The sequence below is a fragment of the Gopherus flavomarginatus genome, chromosome 24 (assembly GCF_025201925.1).
Source record: "Gopherus flavomarginatus isolate rGopFla2 chromosome 24, rGopFla2.mat.asm, whole genome shotgun sequence".
In the NCBI taxonomy this organism is placed as follows: domain Eukaryota; kingdom Metazoa; phylum Chordata; order Testudines; family Testudinidae; genus Gopherus; species Gopherus flavomarginatus.
The window spans coordinates 9,402,663-9,427,950 of record NC_066640.1 but is presented as its reverse complement, the minus strand read 5'-3'; the positions used below and the strand labels follow the sequence as shown (position 1 = coordinate 9,427,950).

Below are 25,288 nucleotides of genomic sequence, written 5' to 3'. Positions count from 1 at the left end.
TTATATTTGGCCTTTCTGTTAATACACCCCAGAATATTAGCCTTTTTCTCAACTGCATCACAGGGTTGGCTCATATTCAATTTGTGATCTGCTGTAACCCCAGATCCCTTTCCACGGTACTATCCCCTCGCCCGTTATTCCTAATTTTGTAGTTGTGCATTTGATTTTTCCTTCCTAAATGTGGTACTCTGCACTTGTCATTATTGAATTTCATCTTGGTCATTTCAGTCCAATTCCTTGATTTTGTCAAGGTTGTTTTTGATTCTAATCCTGTCCTCCAATGTGCATGTTACCCCTCCTAGCTTGGTGTTATCGACAGATTTTATTAGCAGACTCTCCATTATCCAAGTCATGAATGAAGATATTGAATAGTACCAGACCCAGGACTGGACCCTGCACAGTCCCACTAGAAACATCTCCTCCAGTTTGATAGTGAATCTCTGATAACTATTCTTTGAGAGCAATCTTTTACCTAGTTTTTCACTCACCTGATAGTAGTAATTTTATCTAGACCACATTTCTCTTATGCGAATGGTATGTAGGACTGTGTCGAAGCCTTACTAAAATAAAGAGAGATCCTGTCTACTGCTTTGTGCCATCCACTAGGCCAGTAACCCTGTCAACAAAGGAAATTAGGTTAGTTTGTTTATTCTTGACAAATACGTGTTGGCTATTCCTTAGAACCCTGTTATCCTCTAGGGGCTTACAAATTTGTTGTTTAATAACTTTACCCAGTATCTTTCCAGATCTCGAGGGTAGTCAGGCTGGTTTATAATTCCCCAGGTCGTCTTTGTTCCCTGTTTTTAAAGTCCGGTACTATTTTTGTGCCCTTTTCCAGTCCTCTGGGAACTTGTGCGCCCTCGATGATAACTGCTAATGATTCCGAGATTGCTTCAGCTAGTTCCTTAAGTACCATCGGGTGAATTTCATCAGGCCCTTCTGACTTGAATACATCTAACTTTTATCAATATTCTTTCATCTGTTCTTTCCTGGTTTGGGGTTGCTTCCCCTCCCCCATGGTACCAACATTAATTTTGTTGTATCTGGTCGCCATCAACCACCTTATAGGCACGAGGCACCTCTGCCTACTTGAAGTCATCAGTCATTAGCTTTCTTTCCCTGGTAAGTAGACGACCTACCCTTTCCTTCATCTTTCTCTTACTCCTATTTAAATAATTTCCTGGTGCCTTTTATGTCCCTTGCAAGGGGTAACTCATTTTGTGTCTCGGCCTTTCTGATTTTGTCCCTATGTGCTTGTGCTACTCTTTTGTGCTCTTTCTTAGCCACCTGTCCGTGTGTCCGCTTTTTGTAGGATTCCTTTTTAGATTTTCTAGTCATTAAAACCGCGAATACACAATGATTTGCTTCCACCCTCAAGCAAAGCGTAGCATCTCTGTGGGGTTTCAGATTAACTTGAACACATGTGGGTAACAATAAGCATATCATAGTCTTTCTCTGCAGAAGCCCTCTTTTGTCCCAGATCCCCTTCCGTAGTCTTTTGTTTGTCATCCCGTGCTGTGTTATGTCTTATTTAGACTATAAAGTCCTCAGGCCAGGGATTATCATCAGTGTTTTTTTGTGCCTGTAAAGAGCCATGCACACCTGTGGTGCTTCATAAATAACAAATGGGTTTTAAAAAATCCCCAGGCCTTTTATAGTCCGATAAAGTTTTTCTCCACAGTAGCAAAAAATTGATGTTTGATTTATTTATGTTTTGTCTTGTCAAAATTTGTAGCGGCGATTATCCTGCAGTCATTCCCCTGCCAGCCTTCCTGGGCCCTGATCATCATTGACTGCATCTGCAATATCCTCTTGTCCCAAGGTTTCTCATCGTTGCTATCACCAGTTCAGTTCCACCAGCGGCAGTGGTAGTGCAGAGAAGATACTGGCAGCTTAACTGTGATGGTGTCTAACCGAGCTCAGCACATATCTGTGTGACGCCGCGGTTAAAGCACCAGTGACTGCCCGCAGCCCTGTTGGTCTGTTTGGTCTCTGCTAGGATTGTAATAGTGCTGGCTAACCTGTATTTAAAAACACACTTCTTTCTCTAGTGGGGACAGGGCCTGAATGAAGGGAGAGCGGAGTTCTAGTGCTGGCTGCTCTGTTAACTGTGCTGTGCACCCATGGCAGGTTGTTCAGTCTTTTTTGTACCTCAGTTTCCCTTCAGTATAATAGTGAATAATTAACTGCTCTCCAGAGGGGGCATGTGAGTCTCAGCTGTTTGCACGTGGCTTGGAGATTCTCCAGCTGGAAGATGCCAAGATGGGGAACCACAGATAAAAAAGGAAGCTGGAAGACTTTCTTTAATAATAATAATTAATAAGAATAAGCCCCTAGAAACAGTAGCACAGAGTGTGTCTTTCTCTCCTTGCCCTGGTTCTCGCCTTCTGGGGCATGAGGTTCGCAGCCGGTTTGGAAAGGGAAATGTATGAGCCGTCTCTAGCTACAGTGCAGCTGGACCAGGCTGGGGCCCAGACAAGTCACCCCCTCCCCACCCCCTCAGAAACAAAATCCCAACCTCCTCTGCCTCGCCAAACTCATGGATGGAAGAGAGACTTCCCCTGGGGAGCTAAATGCATTACTGGCTGCTATGCCTTGGGGGTGGGCAGGAGGGGCCTCCTGCCCCCCTTCCGCCAAGGCAGCACATCCTCTATGGGGCTTCCCCCAACTCAATCCCTGTCCCTCACGCCATCATCCCTTACAGGGCCATGCCAGCTCAAGTACCCTCCATCCCCCCATGGATCTCCTCCCTCTCTTTCCAAAAGATCTTCCGCAATGGATTTTCTTCCTCCTCCATCCCACACACGTTCCCCTATGGCTCCCTCCCCCCCATGGATCAGCTCTCCCTCCCCCAGGGGGGCTGGAACAATGTGTGTAGTGGGGGTGCTGGGAGCCATTGAACCAAACTGTAAACCCTGGATATGATGGAAATCACTTCAAGCCAGGGGGTGTTGCAGCAGCCCTAGTTACAGCACCTGTGCCTTCTTCTATGGATCTCTTCCCCCCTGGATCTGCACCCCCTCCCACACCCCATCCCCTATGGAACTCTCGTGCCCATGGATCTGGGCCTCGCTCCTCCCCTGTCCCTTATGGATTTTCCCCTACAGACTTTGTCCTGCACAGCTGCTTCCTTCCCCCTCTCCCCACCTCCCTCTCACTCTGTAGGCTCCCTGCCCCTCCCCTGGCTCCTCCCAGTCTTTGCCCCCCCCCTTCCTGGTCCCATCCCATGTCTCGCTCCGGACCCTGCAAGAGGTGTCACCCCCTACCCCCCTCCGAACCCAGGTTGGATTAACGGGAACCAGGCGCCTCATGGTTCCCTAGCCACTGCCTCTGGCCTCCAGTGCTGCAGCTGGGGGCCCCTCTCGGGGGCTCCTATGGGAAGGCTCACGGTGAGTCCTGCAGCCCGACTGGGTCTGAAGTGTGTGGGGGGGTGGCTCCTGGCACCCTGGGTCTGTGGGACCTGCATGGGGGCTGTTCTCCATCCTCTGCTCCCCCCATTTCATCCCTTTGCCCCTGCTCCGTGTCCTCCTCTTCCCCCATCACTCGCTTCCCATCCTCTGCCTGGTCTGCTCCCCTATTCCTCTTCCCCCATTACCCTCTTCCTACCGCTTTCTTTCCTTCCCTGTCCCCTGCCCCCTTTCCCCTCTCCACATTCCCCCTCTCCTTTTAACCCTTCTGTTAACTTCTGGTGCTCAGCTCAGTAACTGCCCGTTTTAGGAGCTGGTCCCCATCGCTTTCCTGGGGCAGGATAAATAGAAGCCCCCTTTCCCCTCTGCCCTCCACCCGACATGTTCCCGTGAGCTGCCCCCCACCCCCAGTCCGCCAGGAACCCTAGGGCTGCTCCCCTGTCTCTGTGCTAGGTTAAACCCAGAGCAGATTCTACTTGTTACTTTCCATTCTGGTGGCTGAGTTTAAGACATCAGTCCAGAGTTTCCTTTTTAAGGGAATAATTCCCTTCTCCAGCTTGGGAACATCCAGAGCCAGTTACAGTTCAGAGAGCTTCCCCTGGGCTGCTTGTTAATCCGTCTCTTGCCTTCTTTAATTTTACGGTTGATCCTGCCTGTCTGTGTGTGTTTCTGTGTCTCGCTGGCTCTCTCAAAGTGGAGATGAAGGGTGTTTTTTTTTTTTTTTCACCCTTATTTATTTGCTGTGGGTTGATTGTGTTTCAGCAAAGATCCGCCCTTCCCCCACGTCTGTAAATACCCCTCTGTCTGTGTCTGGCACATTGCATCTGGTATCAAAATATAAGGTTTAAAAATAAAGTTAAAGAATCCTTCTTTGAGCCAGCTGCTGCCAGACTTCAGGGGAAAGGTGGATTTGTTTTGTGTGGGGTCAGACTGGGAACTGGCTTGCTGCTGTTCGCAGATTTCAGTGGCATCCAAATTATAACACCGAGATTTCATCTTTTTTCCCCTCCCTTTTTGTCTTGGGGGATCAATAATGTTGTTCAATTGAAAGGGGGGGGATTCAGTGCAGTGAAGATTAATTGTGTAGGTCAGCATTATTTTGAAATCATTAAAGGCACATTGATTCTCCCTCTCCCCCTCCTCCTCCCCCACCCCGCCGCCTTTAAATCTGCCCAATCGTTTACTAGTGCGTTTATTTGCAAAACAAGTGACAAATAAATGACAGACTGTGCCAAGCTTCCCCAATTTGTGCAAAACTCCTCTCTTCCCTTTATAAAAGTGCACCAAGGACTGGCTTCCTCTGTGTAAAAATCGACTTTTTCCAAATCATCCTTTTTATTACTTACTTTTCCAATCGCTCCAGCTCCTCCGTGAGATTTCCTCTTTTTTTTTTTTTTTCTGAACAAAGGACGGGCTAGGTGAAGGCACGATACACAGTTAACACATGCATAGCACTGGGATGTGATTGATACCGTCTCTTTTATGTACAGGGCTAATGTGCTTATTTACAAGGTGTAATTTGTGTACAGCTTCTGTATTCTGCTGCAATACAATGGAACCGTTTTTGTGCTGCTTATAGAGCTACTTGGATGCAATATCTATTACACCACTATTTTCATTGCAAAAATGTAATCCTTTTTTTTTTTTTTTTTTTTTTTGACCAAGAGGTAGAAGAGACTTAAACCCTTCACATTAGAATGTGAAGGTAAATGGGAGCAGCTTTGTTGGAAACTTTCAGAGAGAAGTGGCCATTTTCCATCCCTTTTATGATTTATATCTTCTCTCTCCTCTCCTCCCTCCCCGTCACCACCTCGAAACCCCCTGGAGTTCCCACTCCAGCAAGGATTAATACCCTTCTGTTAGAGGGAACTTTTCACAGCAAAACTCCAACTGGAATTCTCAGCAGCCCGGCCGTTAGCGGGAACACTTTAACTTAAATTTAAATTTATCTCGTTCGCTGTCTGAGAACTCTCCTGCAGTTAAGGGGGAAAATGTAAAGATTAAGCAGATCGTTACTGTTTATGAAAAGCACTTTGAAACATTACCATGATGGTCCTTTTTTTAAAAAAAGACTTCTCTAGACTGTACTTTGCCAAGGTAATGTCTGTGCTTACTTTCCTTTCCTCTTCTGAAAATACCAGCTAGAAGTCTGCAAATCACAGATTCAGCTGCACTGAGATCACCACACGTGGTAGAGAATAAAATCCCTAATAATATCATAGTAGCATGCTAAAAAAGAGACTTTCCCTAAATAGCCCGCCACCTGCATTGTGTGATCTTCCTTCTTTTTTAACTGGTTTCATGTACATCAGGCAGGCTTTTGTCCATCCACTGACAATCAGTTATGCAGTCTGTGAAGGTGCTTGTCCGTTCCAGAATTTTACGAGGTGGATATTTATAACTGATGCTGTTTGGCTTGTTCCAGAGGAGGAGTGGGGGGGAAATCTTTATTTAACTGCTAATTTTCTTGTTTAAAATGTGTCTTTGTGATTGTTTGTTTGTTTTTTTCCTTAGATTTATTTAGTATAGGATACCTAGTATTTGTGCATTTAAAATAGACCTCACACGTGTTAGGTGGTAGCGTGTAGGTCTCTGGGGGAGGTGAATGGGGTTCTGTTTACACAGCAGGGGTTCTGGTTAAATCCTTGCTGGATTGAACTGTGATGTAGCAGAAACTTCGCAGGGATCACCATTTAGAGGGTGTCTCTTCCTTTCTCCTGTCTGTTCCCCCCAGGAATAAAATCAGTTCCACTCACATTGACCATCCAGGAATGGCAAGGAACTTTTACAAATATTAATGAACATATCTTTGTCAGGTAGGAAATGTGTCATCCCCATTTTACAGACAGGCAAACTGAGACACAGAACAGTGAAGGTACTCTCTTGAGATCACACTGCCAGACGAAGGTAGAAATGAATCAGGCACTGCTGATTCCCAGCCCCTTGCTGTAACTAGTAGACATCCTCCTTTCACAGCAGACACACAAGGCAGTGATTGTTGTAGTAGTTATAGGGTTGCCCACTTTCCAGTCGCACAAAACCAAACACCCTTGCCCTGTCCCTTCCCCGAGGCCCCGCCCCCACTCACTACATTCCCCCTCTCTTGGTGGCTCGCTCTCCCCCACCCTCACTCACTTTCACTGGACTGGAGTGAGGGCTCTAACTGGGGGTGTGGATTCCAGGGTGGGGTTCAGGGTTCAGAGTGTGGGAAGGGGGCTCCAGACTGGGGCAGGGAATTGGGGTGCAGGAGGGGGTGAGGGCTTCAGCTGAGGGGGCTGGGGATGAGGGCTGCAGGAGGAGGTGAAGGCTCCAGCTGGGAGGGGGTGGGGGGCTGGGGATGAGGGGTTTGGAGTGCAGGAGCAGGTGAGGGCTCCAGCTGAGGGGGCTGTGGATGAGGGGCTTGGGGTGCAGAAAGAGGTGAGGGCTCCAGCTGAGGGGGGGCTGAGGATGAGGGGTTTGGGGTGCAGGAGCAGGTGAGGGTTCTGGCTGGGGAGGAGGGGTTTGGGGTGCAGGAGGGGGATGGGGGTGGGGCCAAGGAAATTGGAGTGCAGGATGGGGCTGTGGGTTGAAGCAGGGGATTGGGGTGCAGGAGGGGGTGAGGGCTCCGCAATGGGGCCGGGGATGAGGGGTTCAGGGTGTGGGAGAGAGCTCTGGACTGGGGCAGGGGGTTTGGGTGCAGGATGGTGCTCTGCGGAGGGGGGCTCAGGGCTGGGGTCTGGGCTTACCTCAGGCAGCTCCCGGTCAGCAGTGCAGCAGGAGGGCTAAGGCCGGCTGCCTGCCTGTCCTGGCATTGTGCTGCGTGTGCCCTGGAAGCAGCTAGCAGGTCTGGGTCCTAGGGAGAGAGGCCAGGCGGTTCCACACGCCATTCTTGCCCGTAGGCCTCCCCCAGCTCCCATTGGCCAGTTAGCTAGTAGGAGTGCAGAGCTGGTGCTCGGGAGGTTGTGGGGGGGAAGGGGCAGCGGGTGGAGCCCCGTGGTTCCCCTGCCTAAGAGCCAGACATGCTGTCTGCTTCTGGGGTGCACCTCAGTGCCAAGACAGGTAGGGACTGGCCTGCCTTAGCACCACCAACCGGACTTTTAATGGCCTGGTCGGAGGTGTTAACCAGAGCCTCCAGGGTCCCTTTTTGACCGAGTGTTCTGGTCGAAAACCGGACACCTGGTCACCCTGGTAGTTAAGTCTGTTTACCCTCAGACCAGAGAAGACGGAACTGTGCTTTCATCTGGGGAAAGAAGTGCCTCATTTGGGTGTTCCAAAACTCAGAAGAGAATCTTGGAGGCTTCAGAGTTGGGGTGGTTAAATACAGTTGGAGTTGCCTGCTCATTTCCTGGAAAGGCGATAGTTACATTATATACATAAATTCCTCCTTATCACATGATACGTTATCCTGTTTCTTAACCTCAGTCCTGGAGAGTTCCAATCCTCTCCTCTTCCCAGGCTGTTTGGTAGAGGCCATCGCAGAATTCTGCCGATAGTTACCTCTTCTTCCTATGGTATGACTATTTAGTTTAGAAATGTATCACAATAATAACCTGGGAAATTGAGACCTATCTTAGGGTAGGATCAGAGCATCAAAATTGTCCCTGCCCCAAAGGCAGTGTGCTCTGTAATAGCAAAGAGTTTTTTTATGGATAGACCACAGATACGGATTCGGGGATAGGGTTATGTTCCTGGCTCTGCCACTGGCTTGCTGGGTGACCTTGGACAAGTCACTTACTCTCTCAGTGCCTCAGTTTCTCCGTCTGTTAAATGGGGATGATGATGCTGGCCTTCTCTGTAAAGTGCTTTGAGGTGTGATGGAAAGCACTGTATGAGAGCTAGCTATTATAAAAGAGCAAAGACGAAAGGTGGGCACAGAAGGATAGAGTGACTAGCTGAAGCTCGCAGCAGGTTGGTGGTAGGGTCAGGTTTAGAACCCAGGTCTTCTGATATGTAGTCCAGTGCTTCTGGCATCTTGCCTCTGTCTGTAGAGTGGATGCAGGCCAGCCAGCAACAGTGCAGTTTGTTCATGCTACCTTGCCATCAAAAGGACTCCCCTGTAGCATAAGAGTAGAAAATTTGAGCTGGATAGCCAGTCAGGTCTTGGTGCTTCTGCTGAAACAGCCAAAGAGGGTGGCAAGTGCAAGAATGGGGTTTTTGTGTGCGTGTTTGACACCTGTCCATTAGGAGCTAGACTGAAGCCACCTGCGCATTTCATGTTGTTCTTTGTATAGCCATCACGTCATAGCCGTTAGTCACTTCAGGGTGGATTTTAACCAGTGGCCTAGTCATAAAAGACTCTATCATTGCCGGCTTCCCCTGAGCCATCCTGTGCCCCTGTATCTGAAGAGATTTTGTACACACCAGGTACGTTTTATTTCTGCGCAGGGCTTTGCTGTTGGACTGAGCAGAGAGAATGCACCAGGTCCTTTGGCAGCAAGCGAGTGTAATCTTGTTACATTTGAATTTATTTCATGCTGCGTTTGTGAGTGTGAAAAATGAACTGGTAAAATTAGGGACTCTGGAGAGTGTAAGACATTGTGTGTGTTCAAATGCTGACTGTAGGAAAACGTCTGTCAAAAGCTCTCTTTGAAGGAGTAGCTGCCCTTCCAGAAGTATTTTGTAGGAGTAATAATAACTGTTTCAATATATGAAACCTTCTGAATCAAGAGGCACCGGGGAGATGTTACAGCAGTAAATGCAGCCTGGCTGATGTAGGTATGGAGATGTATCAAACAGAGCCATGCAATACCATTATTTTCACTAAGCCCGTACATCTTGTGACATTGGCATGGTGACTCACTCCGTAGCTTGGTACAAGCTCACTTGCTGGGACAGGTAGGAACACTCATGACAAGGAGACTTTAAGGAAGACTATTCGGAACCGACTTTTTATTTACAAAGCACTTCAGGCATGCTTATGAGGGGTGCGTGAGTTTCCTTGCTGGCAAGGTGATTGGTGTTCAGATTACTATGGTAAAAGGAGCGTTTAAAAACCAAGGGCCGGATTCTGCAACCTTTACATGCAGGAATAGCCCTTACTCAAATAAGTCGCACAAATTAGGGTTTCAGGATCAGTGTCTGAGTCTGTAGGGTGACTTCCCTCCTGTTTCTGTCTGTTAAGGACATTTAACTGTCTGACCTGATAGATGGGCTGTTTGCTGCTCTGTAACTGTACCCAAAGAATCGGATCCAGCCCCTGTTTTGATCATTTTTCAATAGCTCATTTGGGTTTAATGCCTCTCTTGCAATTGATTCTCTATTACAAACAGATTCTCTGGTAATGGTGCCTGTGCCATTCTGATGGGGCCATTAGTATAATAGCAAAGAGTATTGTTACGGAATCAGGATATGGAATTTATATCGAATCATTATACTAACAGAAGTCATACCATAAGTAAAACGCTGCTGTAACACAAGCACTAAACCCACATGTAATAGAGAAAACGACAGTACACACTTCCCCCGAGGCTGGCACTTTGAGATTTCATCGTTGAATGGTGAGAGAGGATTTTTATGTATGGCCGCTGTCCCTGGGGAGTGGCAAGGCTATTCCCCACTGCCAATGCAGGGCTAGTGAAGATCTGCTTTTTCCAGGGATCTGTTCCAGAGTGGTTGTGATGCTGTTGGAAGTGGGAGGAGAAAGCGCTTGCCATGTGACGTGTTGCCCATACAAATCAGGGAGCCTTTTCATTGGAGCCTTTTCAAAACCTAGCCTAGGAGATTGTTACAAAGAATGAGTGGTATAAATGGGCTGTCACTTTTCTCCCGCAGGGCATTCAGTTTTGCTCTTGGGCTGGCCGTGTAGCCCCGTAATGTTCCAGGACTAATTTGAGACGGGACTTCTGTACGCATGCTCTTCTTGGGTTGTGTGCAAACAGTGTACATCTGCATCGCTCCTCCGGCCTTTGTGCTGTGAATGGGGGCGAAAGCCGGCAATTACATTTGTGGGATTCTCAGAACGGGGGTGGGGGAGTAAACCTCCCAGAAGTCTTAACATTGCAGGCATGATAAACCTATTCTGCCCTGATGCAGCAAACGAGAATGTAAAAGACTACTCCGCCCCCCAAAAATCTGAGTGAAAGGGAGAGTGAAAATAGATGTCTTGGGGGAAATTATTACATGTCCGGGGCGGAGAGGGAATTTTCCTTTTGCTTCCCTTCCTACAAATAAATCCCTAGAGAAAGGCATGTGGCAGGCCAGTGTTCAGGCTGTTTTTAAGTATAGATAATCCAGATGGCTAATCTGTAGCCTGGTTTGGCTAGCAGGACCCTCTTGGGGAGGGCACAGGAGGATTCTGGGAAGCAGTGTTTGCAACAGCAGTGTTTAAACAAAGTAACTGCTAAGGCTGTTTCGTGTGGACAGAGCATAGACGTCTTGGTCTCTTTTTAAATTCCTTTTTAAATGGTGACGGTGACTCCTGCCTTCTGTCCGTCCCATTTCCCCCTCCCCCTCCCCCCCGTCCCTCCTTGAGCTGGGATATTTTAGCAAAGAGTAAAACAGGAGAGACTCTCTCAGATGTGGTTTTGGTTTTGTTGACGAGTCCTCTGGCGAGAGACACAGCCCCTTTATGGCAAGACCATACATCTTGCTGAGATCGGCTAGGGTATTTTAGCTGGGGGGTTGGGAGCAGAGGGAAGGTTAGTTGGTTGGACAGTAATTGGCTGACAGCCGGGTCTGGTGTATGCTTTGAATTTCTCTTGCCAGAGGCCCCAGTTGGGCTACAGAAGGTGGAGGGGTTACTTTTTTTTTTTTTTTATAGCTCACTCTCCCTTTGTCAGTGAACATCTGGTGCCAGGGTGGTGGTGGTTGGAGGTGGGGCGGGGTGGCCTTTGACTCTAGAGAATTTGATGGAGTGGGGCAGTTTAGGAGGTGAGGGAAGAGGGGAGTGAGGTCAGTACTTCAGGGCTTGCAGATAGAAAGAGTGCTGGGATTCAGATCGCTTTTATATTCACTGTGAAGGAGAGGGACGGGAGGAAGAAAAAGCAAAAACTTCCCAAGAAGTGAGTCTCTCTCTCTCTCTCCCCCTCCCCACTTTAAAAAAATTACTTTTTTCACTATGTGCATAGGAGGTGGGGGACCATCAAAAAAAATTGTTGCCCATGCCCCCCTCTTCTGGCTGCTCCTCCGCACCAGCTCAGACTTGGAACCAGCCCTTTGTAATCTCAGTTAGTTATCCCCAGTTTTAGGACCACTTGTTCCTTCATTTGCTCCATGCAGCCGTGCGCGCACCGGGTTCAGTAACCTTCTCCCTTCCCCGAGATGAGCTCAAATTAAAACTTCATCCTCTTAGTTAAATAAGAAAGAAGAAATCCTCCAAACCTTCTGTCATCAGATCTGGGTAGTTTTGTGCATCATCTTCCCTTCAGCTAGCAGATGGACCGGGGATTCCAGACAGGGAAACAGCCCGGCTGCAAGCAGGAGGGGGTGAATGGATGCTAGGTTCCTACTGCCCCTGGTTTCTTTGGTAGAGGAGTGAGTGAGCAGATCTTTTGTTTCAGAGCCTTCCCCCAAGGGCAGATCTTTCAGTCCACTTTCTCCTCTCACTCCTGTTCAGTGATTTTGGGTTGGGGTGGGAGACTTGCACCAAGGCCCTGGCAATAAAAGTGGAATCTTCATTTCTCTGCTTTTAAACCCTTCCACTGGAAACTCCCCCCATCCCACCATTATGGTCTATGTGCAAAGGGAAATGTTTATGAAGCCGTGGGAGCTACTTAAAATGGGGCCTCTAGGAAGAGTCTTGGTGAAATCCAATATCCTGCCACCACTCTCAGTGGTAGGATCAACCCTCTGTGTAAAAACTGCTTGTAAGATGTAATGTCTATTCGACCTGCCTTTTGCAAGCTCTACCCCTGGGGAGTTAAGCACTCTGTGGTTCTGTTGGGGCTTTTATTCATGTGTTTTTGTTTTTGTTTTTTTTTGGGAGGAGGGTGATGTATATCATAGCCTGAAATCATACACCCCCAGAAAGCATTGATCATGTTCTGAAAGGCATATGTTTACTTTACACAGTGAAACATACACAGCTGTACTCCCCACTCTTCTTCTCTACCTGTTGTGTGTGATAAAGACCCAAAAAAGGAGAGGGACAAATTATTCATGCTGGAAACTTAAAATGCCTTGGGAGTCTTTCCCATTTGTGTAAAGAGCTCCTTCTATAAGATCAGCTTCATTATTGTTTCTGCTGGGGAAAAAAATCCAATAACGTTTTTTTGGGGGGAGCGGAGGGACGGGACAATGACGACAGGGTATGAAATTTGTGCAGGAAACTGGGACTAAAACGAATGATGTATCTCAAAATGTGAGGGACAGTTGAGAGGCATGTGCTGTACAAGGGTAAATGTACTAGTCTGTGATGCTAGCAGCTGAAATTTGCATTCGTAATTGTATAGTGAGTAAGGTACTATGCATATTAAAGGTTGTTTTCACTCATTTTTTAAAAAGTGAGGTTTTTAGTAGAACTGGTCAAAATCTTTAATTCACAACTCTGAATGACCTTTTCTGAAACTGACCAATTTCATGAGAAGCTTTTAGTTTATTTAATTTTTGTTTTGTTTTTTTCATTTTAAACCACAATTTTTAAATTTATGAGGTTTTTGTTTGCTCATTTGGGGGAGGCGGGGTTTCTCCCTCTTTTTGCCACTAAATGAAATGGAAGGAATGATGTCTGGATTATTTTACTTTTTTCTTTTGTCCTTTTGCCACTTTAACTTTTTAGACTTTTTCTTTTGGAGAATTGCAAAGAATTATAGCATACGTGTTAGTTATAGAAGACCAGAAGGAGAAACAAAAATCTGTAATTCTGCCATCCTGTATATTTTTTAAAAATTGGCAAAGGTTTGAAATGTTAGGGTAGCAAAGGGGAAAAATTAGGAAATGGGGTTAACTTATTTTAGCTCAGTGCCAAAAAAAAGGATAAAAACAAAAATTAAAAAATGGTTTCTGTTTTACAAGATTCACAATGAAACAACTTAGAAAATGTGATTATTTTGCAAATTTTTTTTTAATTTTATTAACCAGCTCTAATTATCTTGTGTGTGGGAAAGGCGAACTTCTGGAAACTGAGCAGAGTCAGACTAGGCCAGGCACTGGTGGTAACAGCAGGATGGACTGCCCTATGCTGCATTGTTCATATGCTTTAACCTTGCACTGGAAGGTGCTCCATTGTGTGGGAGAAGGCGTTCAGTCTCCAAAGCCCATTCAGTCTCTGGGCTCAGCTGAGACTGCTGATGATGGCTTGAACTTTCCCCCCCTCATTAGGAATGGCTCTGAAGCCACCAATTCATTGCATGTAGGCCACCAAACAGCTATCTCATGGGAATAACTTGTTGCCACGGAATGGATTTGAACTGGTGTTTTGGGCCCTGAACGGTGCAAGGTGCCTGAGAACCAGAACTACCTTGATTCCCAGTGAAAATGAGGCACAGTCCTTTGCAGAATTGAGCCCCTCCTGCTTCAGGGTTTCACATAAGCATTAGATGTTTGGAGTTGGAATGATCTGTCCATAGGGAAATTTCTTCCCAACAGGATTTCTTGCCCCTTTTTGTGAAACCCCTTCCCCCTGCCTCATAGAGAAAGGCTTCTGGACTTTATGGACCATTTGTCCGATCTGGCCTGTTATGTTCGATGGGTATAGTACCAGGCTCTCCGTGAGGGAGGACTCATATTGCATTGGCAATAGCCTGTTTCTTTGTTTACAGAAAGAGGAGCATGGCTAGGTGAGCGTGCTAGTGCTAATCCCTGAATGTGCACAGATCCATAGAGCCAAACTGCTTGTGTGGGTTGAAATGCTTATTTCATAAGAGGGGCCTGAGCTGTGTACGGATGTGGATTGTATGGGCTAGAAATCAGAAGTTCTCAAACTGTGGGTCAGGACCCTGTTTGAATGGGGTCGCCAGGAATGGTGTTAGGCGCCAGGAAGCTTCAGGGCTGAAGCCAAAGCCCGAAGGTTCCACCGTGGGCAGCGGGGTTCAGGTTACAGGCCCCCTGCCTTGAGCTGAAGCTTTGTCACACACCCCTCCCTCCACGCCGCACAGGTTGTTGGGCTCGAGCTTTGCCACCCTCCTCCCCTCGTCTGGGTGGTGGAGCTCAGACGGGCTCCGGCCTTGGGGCCCCCTCCTGGCGTCGTGTAGTAATTTGTGTTGTCAGAAAGGGGGTTGCGGTGCGATAAAGTTTGAGAATGGCTGGAGATTGTGCATCATGTACAGTTGTGGGCAAGAGGTTGTGTGTAAACTTCATGGCCCAAAGGAGTAGCTCCAGGAGCTATTTACTCTGAGGGCATGTCTATGCTGCAGTTAAAAACCCATAGTTAGCCCTTGTCAGCTGATGCAGGCTCGCAGGACTCTGGCTAGGGGCTGTTTAATTGGGGTGTAGATGCTCAGGCTGCAAGCTCTGGGACCCTCTCCCCTTGCAGGGTCCTGGATCCGGGCCTCCAGCCTGGCCCGAATGTCTACCCCGCAATTAAACAGCCCCTTAGCCCGAGCTCCCAAGAGCCGAGTCAGCTGGTGCAGGCCAGCCAGGGGTTTTCAGTTGCAGCACAGGCTGACCCTGAGACACAATTCCCTCCCTGCTCCCCCCTCGCTCCAGCAGTGTAGTAACTTGGTGCAAGTGTCAATGGGAGTTAGGTGCCTAAATACCTTTGCAGATCTGAGCCATTTTAGGTACTTTTGAAGAATTTACCCTTGATGTCATTGAATGCTGGACTTCTAAGTCACCTAGGGCAACATTTTCAAATGCACCCATGTGTCTAAACTGGAGCTGGTTGGGATTTTTGTCGTGTGTGTGTGAAATTGCTAATTCATTGAAATTGAAACATCTCAATTTGGAAAAGTAGCAGGCCCAATGAAAACCTTATTGAAAGGTTTCTCAGGTCCAGGCTGGAATTTCTGGTAGGGAAGTAAAGAGAGAAACCCACCCCAGCACAGGCAGTGGCCCAGTTCCGGGCAGAGCAGGGACTTGAACCCAGGACTCCCAGATGTGGAAAGAAAACAAATGTCAGAACTTCACTTTTTTGATAAATGAAAATGTTTCCTGGCTAGCCCTAGTCTCAACCTCCTAAGCTACTTTGGAACTCTCAGCCCATATGATTCTACTGAAAGGCACAAAACATGGATTCCAGTGCCTCCCGCTTTCTGAAAGTCCTCTGTTGTAGATGTGTGTGGTTCTCATGGCAGCAGCCTTCTGGAATATGTATATGTTTTATTTGTGTTTGAAGAGCTTCGTGGTGCTGCCTGACATTCTAGATTCAAGTGTCTTTTAAATGTAGTGGTCATAGACAAAACAAAGTATCCTCAGAGTGTGTAGATATCTCCATGTAGTGTAGAAGAGGACTTGACCCTCTCCCCTCCCGAGAGTTCTTAAATCCACCTTTATGACTAATTTCACTGTTTTTTTTGACAACGAGGAGTATAGCAATTAAAACATGCCTGTAGTTTCTGCAGACGAATGGGAGATTGACTGCTCTCTCCCTGTTACAAAGTATGGTTCTGTACTCCTAGAACCAGCTGATACCCTCTGGCAGACTCTAACCTCTATTCTCAGTTCAATATATTTCTGTAATGCACTAAAGTTTATGGAGCATTGAACAAACTTTTTTTTTTTTTTTTAAAGTGTGTGATAGTTTACAGTACCAGCAAACAGCAAGGTAAGAACCCAAGGGTCGCACTGTGGCATCAGGTTATTTTCACTACACCAAACACACCATACTGGTATCTTCAGTTTATCTTGTATGTATTTTTAATACACAGCTGAACATTGCAAATGTATACTGAAAAGCTAGAAGGCACATTGGAAGTGGCTGAATTTTTGAGAATTTATTCGGCGAGGTACTTACACGTGTCTCTAGATTTAAGCGTGTGAGTAATCTCGTTGGCTTCAGTGGGGGCTAGTCACCTGCTTAAGCACTATACTGACCTGGGGTGCAAGTAAAACCCCATCTGAAACTCTAGGTCCGTGCTTGTGTTGGCTAGTCTGTCTCGTGGCTGCATTGCTGATTTTTAGTATGCGAGCTTGAACAGAGCTAGTGTGGGTCTGTTTACCTGAGCTGGCAATAAATTGAGACTTCCTTGGAGACTGCCTCTCTCCCCCATGCTATTCTGCCACAGCTGGGATAAGTGGAAGAGTTCAGCCTGGAACCCCACTGACATAAACATGGGTGGACTGCTGGCTGTCTGTTCTGTGCAAAGGTCCCCGCAGCTTTGGGGTTTGCTCTGGACTTGGGGCTGAAACAGCCTGGATCTGATGTGCTTCAGGGAATGTTACAAGGTCTCAACATCGTCCCTCAACAGTGTTTGAAAATGAGGAGTGATGGGGATTGTAAATGTAGAGAAGAGGGGAAATTTGTGCTGGGTTGTCTTAATTTAAACATCCAAGTGTAGCAGTTTGTCAAGAGTCCCTAGACTGTGTGTCTATCCCTTGTATACAGTCAAAATAAATAGGTGCAGAAATTCAGTAATACGGCCACAATAATGCTTCACAAAACGTGCTTTATTCATTTATTTTAGGTTTAAGTTTATTATGATATTATTTCAGGGTTAATTTATTTTCTCCGTGTGTGTGTGTGTGTGTAAATAGCATATGTTCTTAAAAAATGAAACCTTAGTTGAACTGAGACCTCACTTTGACATACGCTATCATATCTTGGCTGACAAGTGGAAGGGCGTATCTTTTGTGCGGATTATGAAATGTACAGATTTATTGAGGTTCAGCTATTGTAAGGGGTTTGGTACCTGGTTTAGGATGTGAATTTCACCATGCCCCGTGCGTTCATTCTCAGTTTGCTTCTGAAATTTCCTGTGGAGCAGGAGACAGCATAAAATGTCTTATTAATGTTGATGTGATCTGTCATCAGCGCTAACCAGTGACTTTGGTTTATGATCGTGGCATGTAAGCAAATTTGATGCAGAAATAATCTGACTTTCTATTATTAAAAACAAAACCAATATGCAGCAATATAATAGGAGGAAATTCCATTTTGAGGTTCTAACGGCAAACCTTTCTAGCTCCCTTCTCATGATTAATATAATTGCCAAATTGCTTTGATGGTTTGATGGAATTATGGCCCTGTATTACACGATGGATAATCAATCACAATAGTGTGTGTTTTACTCTTTTGCTCTAGCATGTGTATGAAACTGATACATTATAGCGTGCAACATTCTTTAATGCTGGTATTCTCAGTCAGTGGTGTATGTGATTTTGGGTGCTGATAGCTGCGTGAACCTGACCTCACCTTGTAGACTTTAAAATCTTGCAGGTTTGGGAAGCTGCTTAGTAACGTGCTGCTTCTATTGAGCACCCAGGAGCATTTGTGCGTAACTATGCAGTATGCGTGTTTGTATAAATATCACAGTAAAATCGCAGCAGCAGCAGTGAAACGAAAGCTGCCAACCCCAGAGCGCTTCATAAGCATTAGCTAAGGCTTGTGGATAGAATTTTTGCCTCACTAGTCAAGGTTAGAGTTTAAGCATTTGATACTTGATAGTATGTTCCCAGCCTCGTTTGGTGCACAAGTTATTTCATTTTTAGTTAATGAGTCTAGAGTAATTCCTTGCTTAATTGCTGGATGCTTTGCTGTGACATTCTCTTACATTGGAGTTCAGCCTAAGAGGGGTTTTTGGATTTAAAAAAACAAACTTCCTAGTGGTGTCAATTATGATAAACTGTATCTGGCATGTATATTTTTTAATAGGCTGAACTGGAATTTGGGGGAAACTATCTGATTTCTTATAGCAAAAGACAGGGATCTAGAGGATGTGTTTCTGAGGTCTCTGAACATTTTTTCCAACCCTCATTGTTTTCCTAATTATGCCGCAGGATTTTTGCACAATTCGTTTAAAGGGTTTGATGAGGTTAAGCGTTGCTTATTCAAATGGCATCCTCAGTTTTGCTGTCTCCTGCGTGCACAGAAACCCTCCACTTTCTCTTGTCTGTATAGCAAAACCTTTCAAATCCTTATAAAGGGGGAATAAAGTGGATTAGACTTTTGGCTTTCTGCCGAGGGTCTGTACCCTCTGCCTAAGCTGCAAGAATGGTACTCTCCCTACCCCCTCACCTCTCATCTCTTTGTCGTATTATTCTCTGGGTGGGGTTTAGTTTTGATCTAACGGGATTCTTTCTCTGGCAGGCAGACAGATCTCCTGGTTCCTTTCCCCTGGAGAATCCCCCCCGGTACTGTAACAGGATCACAACTGTTGAGTAAATGTTAAGATAATAGTGTTATTATGGACTAATTATACAGCAAGTTATTGAATTAACGGTGATAAAGACGACCCATAATTCTGAATGGTAGGGGTGGGAGGAAGAGGAGAGTTGAGAAGATGAAGAGAGTCAACAGCACCTAATAAATTTCCCCTTGTTGAGAGCCTCTCGCTGCTGGGAGTCAGATTGAAAATGAATGAAAGAGAAGCTCAAAGAGCTAATAAATAAACCATTTGCCTGAGAATAGAGGGGATAATTAGAAACTGTGGCCCCGTGGTTTTGTGTCTGCCCTGGGGTGGAATCTGTTCAGAGCTGTACTGTGGTGATAAAACAGGGAGACAATACAGAGATGATGTTGCGCCGTTGTTAACATTTGAGGGAAAAGATGCATTGCTCTTCCTTTTATTTTTTGTTTTGTTTTGTTTCTTTTTAAAGCTTTGTATTGCAAAACGTGAACAGGCTGCACACTGGAGCCTCTGTCTTGATCAGTAACCTTGGTGGAGCCTAAATTTTTTTCTTTTTAAATCTTTTTGGGTTTTTGTTTCCTCTGGGGTTTCCTTTTGTTTAATAAACACAGCTAAACTTCCCCCCCATCTTGGGCTGGTATTTAACTACCAGTGCAGCCTCCTTGAGTCCTTTTAACCCCTTGGCATCACCTTATATCTCAGGGTAGCCTCTCAGTGTACAGCACAATTTTCCCCTTAGTCAGTTCAGTTTTAGTTCCCTCCCCGCCAGCTGGACTGCACTCCCCGCTGCATCTGCCTGCCCATCCTTTTAGACAAGGACGGGCAGTGCCTGCGGGCAATTGATTAGATGAGCTCTGGGTCAGAGCTTTCTTTTTGTGTATCTTCCCTTGGAGGAATCTACCATGTTGTTATGATGGCCACCATCTTGGCTGGCACACTCAGGATTGAACCAGGGACCTTCGGAGCTCAAATTGTGAGCTGCTACAGGTTGAGCTAAAAGAGGAGGGACAGTCCAGTGGCTGTGGTGTTAGTCTGGGACTTGAGAGACTCATGTCAGGTCTGCACTGTAGACTTAGGTCAACCTAACTCTGTAAGTGTCTATGCTTCCGCGTTGCCACTGCTGATGTAAATCCCTCGCTACCCCAACCGAAAAATGCCACCTCCACGAGGGAAGTAACGCTCAGGTCGATGTAGTTAGAGTGATGCAGTGTCTGTAGACACTGTGTTACTTAAATCGCTTGTCGGCTCCGCACCGAGCTCCCAGCTGGACACCGCGCTGACAGCCCGGGCTGCAAGGCAGCCATTGCTAGTACTCCTGGTGAGGATGCACACCACTGGCAGAAGGAGGGTAGCGTGGACATGAAAAAACGCAGTAATTACTACAGTGGCTGTTCGTCTACCTAACGTACGTCGACTTTAATTGCGTAGGTGGACACGGTCTCGGGTTCAGTTCTGTGCTCCAACGCAAACTTCCTCTGTGATTTTTGGGGAAATTACCTGGCCTCAGTTGTTCACCAATAAAATGGGGATAATAGAACTGCCCTACCTCGTAGAGGTCTTGGGTGTTGAAGATTGCGAGGGGCTCAGATACTGCAGTAATGGCGGCAGGGAGGGGCAAATAAGTATCATAGATATCTAGAGAGATAGCCAGGCTTAGCAGCTGGGGCTGCAATCTCACTGGAACGGATGTGGAAGGAGGATACGCAATGCACGCTGCCCAGTAGGTTACGTTCTCTCAGCCTGGACATAACTTCGTTCTTTAGCCAGGGGTTACTAGGAGGAGTGTGCACAAGACAAGTAACGATGTTGGGCTTAGAATGTCGTTTCTGTGAAGCACTTTGGAATCCTCCAATGGACGGGACTGAAGAAGTGCAGCTTTTAAAACAAAATAATGAGAATATTAACAATGAAGCTACCTTGGGGATTGTTGAATCATTATAAAAGCAGGAAGCAGCTCTGTCTGACGCGGAGTTCCTAGACTGCCAGGTTTTTAATAAATAGGAATAGTAATAATATGCCTATAGCGGCTCCTTCCAAGGAGCTCAGATCACTTTACAAACCTTAACAAATTAAGCCTCTCAGTGTCTCAGTTCAGTAGAACTTTATCGTCGCCTCCATTCTGCAGCTGGGAAAACTGAAGCGAAGTGACTTGCTCAAGGTCAAATGGGGAGTGAGTGGTGGAGTTGGGGTTAGAACTCAGGAGCCATGACTGCTGAGCGGATGTTTTAACCACTGGGCCATGCTGCTGCTTACCACTAAATTTGTCGGGGAGGAGATGCAGTTAAACTAGTATGAGAGCAAGAGTAACGTCCTGATATTTTTTTCTAATTGATTCTCGCTCTGCCGACGTCCCGCGTTCCATTTTAGTCACTAGGCTATTGCCAATAGCTGGCCTAGAATTTCCGGTTGTCGGTGTATTTGCTGGTCAATGTGCAGACACGTGCCCATCGTGCTGTATCTGATTCAGATACTGCTGAGCAAACTGGATTCCCTGCCTGGGCTACTGGATGCAAACCTGCCCCATCCTCCTGGTGTGGAGAAAGTAAATAAAGAAGCGTTATTTACTCCTTCTCATAACACAAGAACTAGGGGTCACCCAAGGAAATTAATAGGCAGCAGGCTTAAAACAAACGAAAGGCAGTATTTTTTCATACCACGCTCAGTCAGCCTGTGGAACTCCTTGCCAGAGGATGTTGTGAAGACTAAGACTATAACAGGGTTCAAAAAAGAACTAGATAAATTCATGGTGGATAGATCCATCAGTGGCTATTGGCAGAGATGGTGTCCATAGCCTCTGTTTGCCAGGAGCTGGGAATGGGTGACAGGGAATGAATAACTTGATGATTATCTGTTGTGTTCATTCCCTCTGAAGCATCTGGCATTGGCCACTGTCGGAAGACCAGATACTGGGCTAGATGGATCTTTGGTCTGACCCAGTCTGGCCATTTTTATGTTCTTAACAGCCTGAACCAACAGGTGTGCCCCTCACCCTTTCACTGCCAGCCGGCTGCATGATCTGCAGCCGGTTCTGTTCCAGACCGTGCCACGGAAACATCTGTACACGCTCGTGCTCCACACCCTTCACTACCTCACCCTCGCGTCCCGCCCCGATACCAAATGGCGAGACCTCCTGCCGCCTCTCGAGGGTGAGGAGCCAGCTTGTACTCTGCCCTGGTCCCGAGGCCCGCCGGGGATATCAGTTGGCGGCTCCTTCACGGGGCCGTGAGCACGGGCGTGTACTTGGCGCGGTTCACGTCTGTCCCTAGCACCTGCCCTTTCTGTGGTGAGAAGGAGAACTTGGCGCACATTTATTTGGAGTGCGCCAGGTTGCAGCCCCTGTTCCGGCTCCTCCTGAATATTTTTTTGCGTTTTTGGTTGCACTTTTCCCCTCACCTTTTTATCTACACGCTCCCCATCTGTGGCCCCACAGAGTTGTGGGATCTCCTTCTCAACCTCCTTTTGGCACTGGCCAAACTGGCCATCTACAACACCAGGGAGAGGAGGTTGGCCGACGGGATTTCCTGCGACTGTAGGGCCTATTTCCGTTCCTCCGTCTGTTCACGCATCCGGGCAGAGTTCCTCTGGGCGGCGTCCACTGGCTCCCTTGACGCCTTCAAGGAGCAGTGGGCCTTGTCCGGGGTTCTCTGCTCGGTGTCCCCATCCAGTTCCCTTCGTTTAGCCCTATGACCTCACTCCCAATCCTGTTTTTTTCATTAGTTGTCCCCCGTAATTACTTGGTGTCCCAGACCTGTGGGTCCTCACCTTAGGCTGGGGGGAGGCCCTTTAGAAGTGGGCGGGCTTTGCCCGCCCGCCCCCGCTGGATGCCAATAGGACCAAGGCCCAAAGGTTAACACATTCAGGTTCTACAATATAGGCAGAGGCAACACCTTCCATCTGCCTGTCGTCCATGTTCTGCATTTGGACATTTAACACCCTCTTCCCTCCATAAATCACCACGTGCGGCTGATTCCCCATTTTGAAAGGAGCCGCTGAACTTGGAGACTAGAGGGAGCTGTGTCCAATTCTGCTGAAAGCTGCTGCACCTCAGGACTGGCGTGCCCCGTGCCTGTGGCCTGTGTTGGTTTGTGGCTCGTGCTCCAGAAGAGACAAGTGGGTTGGTGCTCTAAGTATGCTGGAAAGTTAGAAAAATGCTGCTTGAGAACTTGTTAAAGTCCAAATGCAGTGATTTAAACTTTGAATTGGCTTATTACAAATGGGCTAGTGACTGACTGACTAGTAAAAACAGGTATAGTTTGTTGATTGAGGCATTTGTCTGCTTTGACATGTGATGTTGACAATTTGTGTTTTAACAGTTATTAAGCGTTAACTTTTTTTGGAATCTGAGCATCTGCTGTTTGAGCCCCAGACATGCCAACTTCCTGCAACTGTGAACTTTTGAATCAATAAAAATTAAAAAAAATATGCATGGAAATAAACATTGATATTGGCCATCAAAATTATTTTTTAAAAATCAAATTCTGCCTAGGTTAAATATATAATAAAATACCACTTCAGCACCGCCTTCCAGTTTGTAGGACATAACCCCTTTCCTCAGGATGTTTCAGAGGGAGGAGGCAGTGTGGAAAAGGCCAGTTCCTAGTCAGTCCTGCTCCTCTCTCTGTTTAAGGGACGCCTAGCTTTCTCTCTGTCCCCGAAAGGTCCTTCCTCTCTCTCCACCACCAGCACCAACCCAGCCTTGCACAGATTCCATAGCTATGGAGGAAGGAGGGATGAGTAGGATTGATTTGTCAGGCAGACTTGATGTCTCCTTGTGACTCAGCCCCCATCGATTTCCATGATACCTCTAGCCGTCAGCCTGAAGGCTCATTGGCCTCAGAGGAATAGCTTAGCCTTGCCTTCCCTACATGGCTCGGGTCTCAGTCTGCACTGAGTTGGGCTGGTTCTGAAGGTTGGTTGGTTGGGCCAGTGAAGGTTTTGGGCCTGGTCCCAGCATAGGGAGCCCAGTGAGGTAGAATGTTCTGGGTGCCCAACCTCCCTCTCCGGCCTTTGGTGGGGCAGTGAGTTCTGGTGGGCAGTGCGGTGAGTGGTGCTGGTACAGAAGAGGTCTAGACAGGGCACTCTTCCAACTCGCTTGATATGATGCCCCTTTAGCGCCAGTTTTTCTCCCTGACCCTGAGAGAGCTCCTTGGATAGTCAGGTCCTGGAGAAGCCAAGCAGCGCGTTGTGGGTCTCCATCCTTCTGCAGAGCGTTAATCAGCTGGCCCATCCTTGGGACAGGGAGGTCGAGGATCAGCTGACACTGGGTCAGAGGACAGATCTGCCAGCACTAATTGGAACTCTCTGTGGATTAGCCTTGCCATGTGCTTGAGCGTCTTCTCTCTTGGATGGTTCCCCACCCCCACCCCTCCAAATGGAGAAATAATAATCCAGATGGCAGCCAAAGCCCCCACAGGAAAATGTCTCTCCAGTGAGCTGTAGGAGGGAAGGGCCGGAGAGCATCCTTTTACTTTATGCAGTCTCTGCTAAATATTGCATGGTGATTGGCAGGATCTCATCTGGGAGGAGAGGTCAGGATCACTGGGTATTCATTCTGCCTAATAAATTTATTTGCCACAGTAGGTGTTTAAACTGCAGGGAATTGTCCTTGTAAAACAAGATCTGTTTTTATGCATATTTCTGTCCTAATAACATGCACTAGCTGGTCATCATTAGCTAATAACTGTTTCAAACCAGGCAAGAGCGCTTTGGGGATAACACAGATCTTCACAGTCATTGTCCAGCAAAATACATTTGCCCCGTTTGACTTTTCAGCCCCATGCAAATAGCTAGTTGCACCCGTCTCAAGGTGCAGTACTGGTGTAAATCAGAATGGTGCAAGCTCTGCTTTGCACCATCCCAGTGCATTTACACTAGGGGTTTGCACCATTGCCAGTGCAGTTGCACACATGCTGACTTCATTATGTAGACAGGCCGTGGGATGCCCAGTGAAGCTGGAGGTGGAATTTAGCAGCGTGGGGTAGTGCATGTGTAACCCTTCCACTTGTGGGGTCTGGTAGCATATGGCAGGAAATGGTGATGGGAAGCCATTTGAATCTAGTTGGACACGCTGGCTGGTTCGGGCTTGATCCAAAAGCCAGTGGAGGTCAGTGGAAAGATTCCAAATAATGTCGGTAGGTTTTGGATCTGGCCCTAAGTGCTCCCAGGATTTAGGTGCAGGCCAAGAGCTCCCTTGACATAGTGAGCAATTGAAATTTCACTGGGATCCTTAATTGCTTTGGGATTCCAGACAATAGCATTGTTTCCCCCTTAGTGGCTCCCATCTACTCCTCTTTCCCAGATGGGAGCCATATGGTGGTTGCCATGAAACTCTTTACAGTTCTGTCTTTTGCCTCGTTAACACTGCCACTGTGTATATGATGCTGCCTTTACTCAGCACAGAGAAGGCGATAAACACTGGAGCTAAAGTTATTTACTTGGAAAAGGCCACTTGTAATGATCTGGCTGGTTGGCATCTCCGCCCGTTCCTGCGGGGGTCTCTTTCCATTGCTGTTCACTTCTCTTGCCTGTGGATCTTCCTTTCAGCCGGATGCTGGGAGTCGGTGGTCCCTGGGGTGTTTGCGAGGCCGTTCAGAACCTTTGAGGGGTTCTGCAAAGCTGATGCTGCCAAAGTGGCCCCACTGTGATGCGTTGATGAGAGAGGGATCAGGCTGTGATGTCAGATCGGGCATCTGAATCCTGGACTTTGATACGCTGTCAAGGACCGAGGGAGGGGAATGGAGC

At 47.1% G+C, this 25,288-nt stretch overlaps 1 protein-coding gene across 8 annotated transcripts in view; it reads left to right on the top strand.

Moving 5' to 3' along the window:
• The window catches only part of PTPRS (protein tyrosine phosphatase receptor type S), a 244,058-nt gene that overhangs the window by 50,394 nt on the left and 168,376 nt on the right, over window positions 1-25,288 (top strand). Inside the window, exon 1 of one of the 8 annotated variants that reach the window (XM_050934408.1) lies at window positions 3,239-3,389. The exons of the other annotated variants lie outside the window; for them this stretch is intronic. The gene's annotated coding sequence lies outside the window, so the exon portion shown is untranslated. Of the gene's footprint in view, window positions 1-3,238; window positions 3,390-25,288 lie in introns of those variants that run through there. 8 annotated transcript variants of the gene reach the window in all.